Source organism: Mirounga leonina, unplaced genomic scaffold (assembly GCF_011800145.1).
Source record: "Mirounga leonina isolate KUSES-001 unplaced genomic scaffold, KU_Mleo_1.0 Mir_53, whole genome shotgun sequence".
NCBI lineage: Eukaryota > Metazoa > Chordata > Mammalia > Carnivora > Phocidae > Mirounga > Mirounga leonina.
This window is the reverse complement of record NW_023270807.1, coordinates 33263706-33272315: the sequence shown is the minus strand read 5'-3', so window position 1 is coordinate 33272315 and position 8610 is coordinate 33263706.

The following is an 8610-nucleotide window of genomic DNA, read 5'->3' as shown; positions in this document are numbered from 1 at the left end:
TGCTAATGGACACCAAAAGAAAGCTGGGGTGGCAATCCTTATATCAGACAAATTAGATTTTAAAGCAAAGACTGTAATAAGAGATGAGGAAGGACACTATATCCTACTTAAAGGATCTATCCAACAAGAAGATCTAATAATTGTAAATATCTATGCCCCTAACATGGGAGCAGCCAATTATATAAGGCAATTAATAACAAAAGCAAAGAAACACATCGACAACAATACAATAATAGCGGGGGACTTTAACATCCCCCTCACTGAAATGGACAGATCGTCTAAGCAAAAGATCAACAAGGAAATAAAGACTTTAAATGACACACTGGACCAAATGGACTTCACAGACATATTCAGAACATTCCACCCCAAAGCAACGGAATACACATTCTTCTCTAGTGCCCATGGAACATTCTCCAGAATAGATCACATCCTAGGTCATAAATCAGGTCTCAACCGGTACCAAAAGATTGGGATCATTCCCTGCCTATTTTCAGACCACAATTCTTTGAAACTAGAACTCAAGCACAACAGGAAAGTCGGAAAGAACTCAAACACATGGAGGCTAAAGAGCATCCTACTGAAGAATGAATGGGTCAACCAGGAAATTAAAGAAGAATTTAAAAAATACATGGAAACCAATGAAAATGAAAACACAACTGTTCAAAATCTTTGGGATGCAGCAAAGGCAGTCCTAAGAGGAAAGTATATAGCAATAGAAGCCTTTCTCAAGAAACAATAAAGGTCTCAAGTACACGACCTAACCCTACACCTAAAGGAGCTGGAGCAAGAACAGCAAATAAAGCCTAAACCCAGCAGGAGAAGAGAAATAATAAAGATCAGAGCAGAAATCAATGAAATAGAAACTAAAAGAACAGTAGAACAGATCAACGAAACTAGGAGCTGGTTCTTTGAAAGAATTAACAAGATTGATAAACCCCTGGCCAGACTTATCCAAAAGAGAAGAGAAATGACCCAAATCAACAAAATCATGAATGAAAGAGGAGAGATCACAACCAACACCAAAGAAATACAAACAATTATAAGAACATATTATGAGCAACTCTATGCCAGCAAATTAGATAACCTGGAAGAAATGGAGGCATTCCTAGAGATGTATCAACTACCAAAACTGAACCAGGAAGAAATAGAAAACCTGAACAGACCTATAACCACTAAGGAAATTGAAGCGGTCATCAAAAATCTCCCAAAACACAAAAGCCCAGGGTCAGATGGCTTCCCAGGGGAATTCTACCAAACATTTAAAGAAGAATTAATACCTATTCTCCTGAAACTGTTCCAAAAAATAGAAATGGAAGGAAAACTTCCAAACTCATTTTATGAGGCCACCATTACCTTGATCCCAAAACCAGACAAAGACCCCATCAAAAAGGAGAATTACAGACCAATATCCCTGATGAACATGGATGCAAAAATTCTCACCAAAATACTAGCCAATAGGATCCAACAGTACATTAAAAGGATTATTCACCACGACCAAGTGGGATTTATCCCTGGGCTGCAAGGTTGGTTCAACATCCGCAAATCAATCAACGTGATACAATACATTAACAAAAGAAAGAACAAGAATCATATGATCCTCTCAATAGATGCAGAAAAAGCTTTTGACAAAGTACAGCATCCTTTCTTGATCAAAACTCTTCAGAGTATAGGGATCGAGGGTACATACCTCAATATCATAAAAGCCATCTATGAAAAACCCACAGCGAATATCATTCTCAATGGGGAAAAACTGAGAGCTTTCCCCCTAAGGTCAGGAACGCGGCAGGGATGTCCACTATCACCACTGCTATTCAACATAGTATTGGAAGTCCTAGCCACAGCAATCAGACAACAAAAAGAAATCAAAGGCATCCAAATCGGCAAAGAAGAAGTCAAACTCTCACTCTTTGCAGATGATATGATACTTTATGTGGAAAACCCCAAAGACTCCATCCCAAAACTGCTAGAACTCATACAGGAATTCAGTAAAGTGGCAGGATATAAAATCAATGCACAGAAGTCAGTGGCATTCCTTTACACCAACAACAAGACAGAAGAAAGAGAAATTAAGGAGTCGATCACATTTACAATTGCACCCAAAACCATAAGATACCTAGGAATAAATCTAACCAAAGAGACAAAGGATCTGTACTCAGAAAACTATAAAATACTCATGAAAGAAATTGAGGAAGACACAAAGAAATGGAAAAATGTTCCATGCTCATGGATTGGAAGAACAAATATTGTGAAGATATCAATGCTACCTAGAGCAATCTACACATTCAGTGCAGTCCCCATCAAAATACCATCCACTTTTTTCAAAGAAATGGAGCAAATAATCCTAAAATTTGTATGGAACCAGAAAAGACCCCGCATAGCCAGAGGAATGTTGAAAAAGAAAAGCAAAGCCGTCGGCATCACAATTCCGGACTTCCAGCTCTATTACAAAGCTGTCATCATCAAGACAGTATGGTACTGGCACAAAAACAGACACATAGATCAATGGAACAGAATAGAGAGCCCAGAAATGGACCCTCAACTCTATGGTCAACTGATCTTCGACAAAGCAGGAAAGACTGTCCAATGGGACAAAGACAGTCTCTTCAACAAATGGTGTTGGGAAAATTGGATAGCCACATGCAGAAGAATGAAACTGGACCATTTCCTTACACCACACACAAAAATAGACTCCAAATGGTTGAAAGACCTCAATGTGAGACAGGAGTCCATCAAAATCCTAAAGGAGAACACAGGCAGCAACCTCTTCGACCTCAGCCGAAGCAACTTCTTCCTAGAAACATCACCAAAGGCAAGGGAAGCAAGGGCAAAAATGAACTATTGGGACTTCATCAAGATAAAAAGCTTTTGCAAAGCAAAGGAAACAGTCAACAAAACCAAAGACAACCGACAGAATGGGACATATCAGATAAAGGGCTAGTATCCAAAATCTATAAAGAACTCATCAAACTCAACACCCAAAGAACAAAGAATCCAATCAAGAAATGGGCAGAAGACATGAACAGACATTTTTCCAAAGAAGACATCCAAATGGCCAACAGACACATGAAAAAGTGCTCAATATCGCTCGGCATCAGGGAAATCCAAATCAAAACCTCAATGAGATACCACCTCACACCAGTCAGAATGGCTAAAATTAACAAGTCAGGAAATGACAGATGTTGGCGGGGATGCGGAGAAAGGGGAACCCTCCTCCACTGTTGGTGGGAATGCAAGCTGGTGCAGCCACTCTGGAAAACTGTATGGAGGTTCCTCAAAAAGTTGAAAATAGAGCTACCATATGATCCAGCAATTACACTACTGGGTATTTACCCCAAAGATACAAAAGTAGGGATCCAAAGGGGTACGTGCACCCCGATGTTTATAGCAGCAATGTCCACAATAGCCAAACTGTGGAAAGAGCCAAGATGTCCATCGACAGATGAATGGATAAAGAAGATGTGGTATATATATACAATGGAATATTATGCAGCCATCAAAAGGAATGAGGTCTTGCCATTTGCAACGACGTGGATGGAACTGGAGGGTATTATGTTGAGCGAAATAAGTCAAACAGAGAAAGACATGTATCATATGATCTCACTGATATGAGGAATTCTTAATCGCAGGAAACAAACTGAGTGTTGTTGGAGTGGGGGGTGGGGTGGGAGGGATGGGGTGACTGGGTGATAGACACTGGGGAGGGTATGTGCTCTGGTAAGCGCTGTGAATTGTGCAAGACTGTTGAATCTCAGATCTGTACCTCTGAAACAAATAATGCAATATATGTTAAGAAAAAAAAGAAGAAGAAGAAGAAGGTAGCGGGAGGGGAAGAATGAAGCGGGGGAAATCGGAGGGGTAGACGAACCATGAGAGATGATGGACTCTGAAAAACAAACAGGGTTCTAGAGGGGAGGGGGGTGGGAGGATGGGTTAGCCTGGTGGTGGGTATTGAGGAGGGCACATTCTGCATGGAGCACTGGGTGTTATGCACAAACAATGAATCATGGAACACTTCATCTAAAACTAATGATGTAATGTATGGGGATTAACATAAGAATAAAAAAAAAAAAAGGATCACATACCACAATCAAGTGGTGTTTATTCCAGGGATGCAAGGATGGTTCTACATTGGCAAATCCATCAGTGTGATACACCACACTAACAAAATGAAGGACAAAAGGACTCAATAGATGCAGAAAAATCATTTGATGAAATTTAATATCCATTTATGATAAAAACTCTCAACAAAGTGGGTAAAGAGGAAATGTTCCTCAACATAATAAAGGCCATATATAACAAGCCCACAGCTTACCCCATACTCAACTGTGAAAAGCTGAAAGCCTTTCTTATAAGATCAGGAACAAGACAAGGATGCCCATTCTAACCACTTTTATTCAACATAGTATTGATTTGGCAAGAAAAATAAATAAAAAGCATCCAGATTGAAACGGAATAAGTAAAACTCTATTTGCAGGTGACATGATATTAGAAAATCCTAAAGATTCCATCAAAAACTGTTAGAACTAATAAACAAATTAAGTTAAATTGCAGGATACAAAATCAATACACAAAAATATGTTGTGTTTCTATACACCAATAAACTATCAGAAAGAACAATAAAGAAAACAATCCCATTTATAATTAAAAATAATAAAATAGCTAAAAATAAATTTAACCAAGGTGGTAAAAGACCTGTATATTGAAAGCAATAGGACATTAATGAAAGAAATTGAAAAAGACACAAATAAGTGGAAAAATATTCTATGCTCGTGGATTGAAGAATCAACATTGTTAAAATGCCCACCTACCCTAAACAATCTACAGGTCCAATGTAATCCCCATCAAAATTCCAATGGCATTTTTCAAAGAAATAGAATAAATAATCCTAAAATTTGTATGGAACTGTAGAAAACTCTGAATAGCCAAAGCAATCTTGAGAATGCTAGAGCATCACACTCCTTGATTTCAAACTATATTATAAAGCTATAGTAATTTCAACAGTATTGTTTTGGCATAAAAACAGACAACACAGATCAATAAAACAGGATAGAGAGCCAAGAAATAAACCCACACATATATGGCCAATCAATTGACAACAAAGAAGCCAAGAATATACAACAAGGAAAGGACACTCTTTTCAACAAATGGTGTTAGGAAAACTGGCAGCAACATGCAGAGAATGAAACCCACTTCATTAAAAAAAACAAAACAAAAAAATGAAACTCAACTACTAACTTACACCATCCACAAAAGTTAACTCAAAATGAATTGAAAATTTGAACATAAAATCTGAAACCATAAAACTTCTAGAAGAAAACATAGGTGGTAACCTTCTTGACATAGGTCTTGATGATAATTTTTTGAATCTGACCCCAAAAGCAAAAGCAACAAAAGCAAAAATGAGATGACATCCTACTAAAAAGCTTCTGCATAGACAGAATATATAAATGGGATATTATTCAGCCATAAAAAAATAAAATTGTGTCATTTGTGACAACATGGATGGATGAACTTTATGAGCATTATGCTAATTGAAATATCTCAGATAGAGAAAGACAAATACCACATTATTTTCCTACATGTGAAATCTAAAAAAAGAAAACAAATTTATAGATGCAGAGAACAGATTGGTGGTTGCCAGAAGCATAGGCATTGGGGGGTAGGAGAAATGGATGAAGAGGGTCAAAAGGTAAAAAAAAAAAAAAAAAAAGGAGAGAAAAGAAAAAAAAACAATGAAGTTGTCTTCCTGATTTAAAGAAATACATATTTGTTCTACTGTCTGAGGTCAAATTTTTAAAATTTTTTTAAAAAAGAAATATGAGGGACGCCTGGGTGGCTCAGTCGGTTAAGAGGCTACCTTTGGCTCAGGTCATGATCCCGGGGTCCTGGGATCGAGCCCCGCATTGGGCTCCCTGCTCAGCAGAGAGCCTGCTTCTCCCTCTCCCTCTGTCTGCCTCTTTGCCTACTTGTGCTCTCTATCTCTCTGTCAAATAAATAAATAAAATCTTGAAAAAAAAAGAAATATGAACTTGTAAAAAAATAAAATATATGGTTTTTAATGGGTAAACCCTGAGATAACCCAGAAGTGACACTTCAAGAAATTTTGCAGATGATAGCTTTCAGGTGAACTATTTGTGAACAAATGAAAGCAACCATATCTGATCATATATTGTGTTATGCATTCATTTGTTATTTAATAATACTTTATTACAGGTTAGTAGACATAATTAAATAAAAGAAACCTTAACATACATATTTTCAATATTTTTCTATTTCTAACAGCAATATTCAAGTGCTAATGGGTTTTTAATTTTTTGACTCTAAAATATATGTGGTATTTTAGATGTCTGATGATAGGTGTTGAATTCATCACCCTAGAATACCTTTGAATTTATCATTTTGAAATTTGCCTGGATGACAGAGGTTTGAGAATTTGGTTAAAGTCTTAGAAAAATTCTGAAAAGTATACCCATAATTTTGCATACAACTTCTAGGGTTCATAGACACTCTGAAACAATTTATAAAACTTGAAGTTCATGGATCCCAGATTTGTGAGTCCTTTGTGGACTGAATTCTTAAAGGAATGAATTTTACAAGGATTCTCTGGAATGTATTAGACATTCTCTGGAATATTTGGAGTAGCAGAAACTTCCTTGATCTCCCTGGAATGGCCCATGCTATTTCTCAAGCTGAAGTTAGGAATACCCTGATAACATTTATCAAGACAGGAAGGCCTATGGTCACCATAAAGCCCTTGAATTGGCAAAACTGAGATTTGCACAACCAGAGATGCTGCTAAATATCCTACAATGCACAGATAGTTCCAACAGGGTTATCCTACCCAAAATTCCAAGGTTGAGAAAACCTGCTTTAGACATTATTTTAAAACCAGTCTTCGAAGATATTGAGGTAGGGAGTTTTGCCATCTTTTGGTAATACACATTGGTCTATATCCATTTGCTTCTATATTTAGAATATTAGGCTTTAGTATGCCTGGAGAAGTGATACTAGTTCTTCCTAAGAAAAATATTTTCCCGTTTAAAATAAAATCTTTCAATGTATGCAATAACAGGGAATGTCAACAAGTAAGTATGGCTATCTCAGCAATATTCTAAAAGGTTAAAGCAATATCAAAACTATTTATACCTAAAAATTAACATATCTTCCTGCTTCTACCACAGGACCTACATGAGAGAGGTAGTAAAAGAGTCAGGGAATAAATGAATCGCCAATTGGTTCAGATTTGAGGGCCCTTGTGACATTCCCTCTTGACTGCATTAGAAATATAAACACTTTACATAACAATATAAGTTTATTCAAGCTTTATCTAATTCCATATAAGTTTATACAAGAGCTCCAAACACAAATTTCTTACCTCATTTGGGACACTGAAATGCTTGCTTGTATCTATCATTTTATAGAAACATAAATTGCAAGCAAATGTTATTTCAAAGATAAACAAAACATACAACAAACAAAAAGAAAGATTTAACAGGGAGTTTGATGACATCATTTGTTCTTTGTCTTCTGAGAGAGGTTACAAGAAAATGAATTTTATTTCATCTCCTTTCCAGAAGGAGGAAAACTCACTACATCGTGCTGTTAGGGGTCACAGACTCTATGTAGAACAAATTCCTCAGGGGTTCCCATGGATTCAAATGCAAGTTAAACTGAAACAACACAAATCGACAATGTAGGTGATCAAAAATGTTAGTTAAAGAAATACAAGAATTTTAATGTTATCTTCAGACATAGGCATTCTATGTAATTTTTCAATTAACAGTAGAAAGCAGATATTTTTACACACACACAACCTGAAGTAATAAAGGAACACCGTACTGGTATTCTGTTTCTGGTATTGTGGATCCAGCTTCCCTTACAAGGCAAAAACTAATGAAAATGAAAATTCGGACAGATAATTGGAGCTACCATCCTAAAAATATTTGCCAAATTCAAGTGAACTTGAAATTCAATTTTCACAGGTGTTGAAGACGCAAGTTGAAGACAGATACTGGCAGGAGGCAAAACCACTCAAGGTAGGAGGTTTATTTATTTATTTATGTTTAAGATTTTATTTATCCATCAAAGAGAGAGCACAACCGGGGGAGTGGCACACAGAGGGAGAAGCAGGCTCCCCACTGAGCAAGGAGCCCATTGCAGGGCTCCATCCCAGGACCCAGAGATCATGACCTGAGCCAAAGGCAGGCAGATGCTTAACTGACTAAGCCACCCAGGCATCCCTCATGGTGGGAGGTTTAATAGATGATTCTCCCAGCATAGAATCTCAATGGACTAAATCCCCAATTAAAGGACTAACTGGAAGAAGACAAGAAGAAAAATTACCTGTCTTAAAACTTGGCAATGGGTTTATGGGAAAGGAGGTTTTCCCAGTAATTTTAACAAATCAGTTCAGAAGCATTTGCAAACTAAAGTCATATCATCTAGGTAGTTCAAAAAGGCTATTAGTAGTACTTTCATTTAAAGATGTCCCAAGTTAATTTCTTCAGGAACTTGGAAGACACAAATGCAAAAATGCTATCCACTAGCAAGTGAGGTTTCAATGAATACTACAGATGACATTCCAAAAATGGGAGCTCACTGTCAAAATCA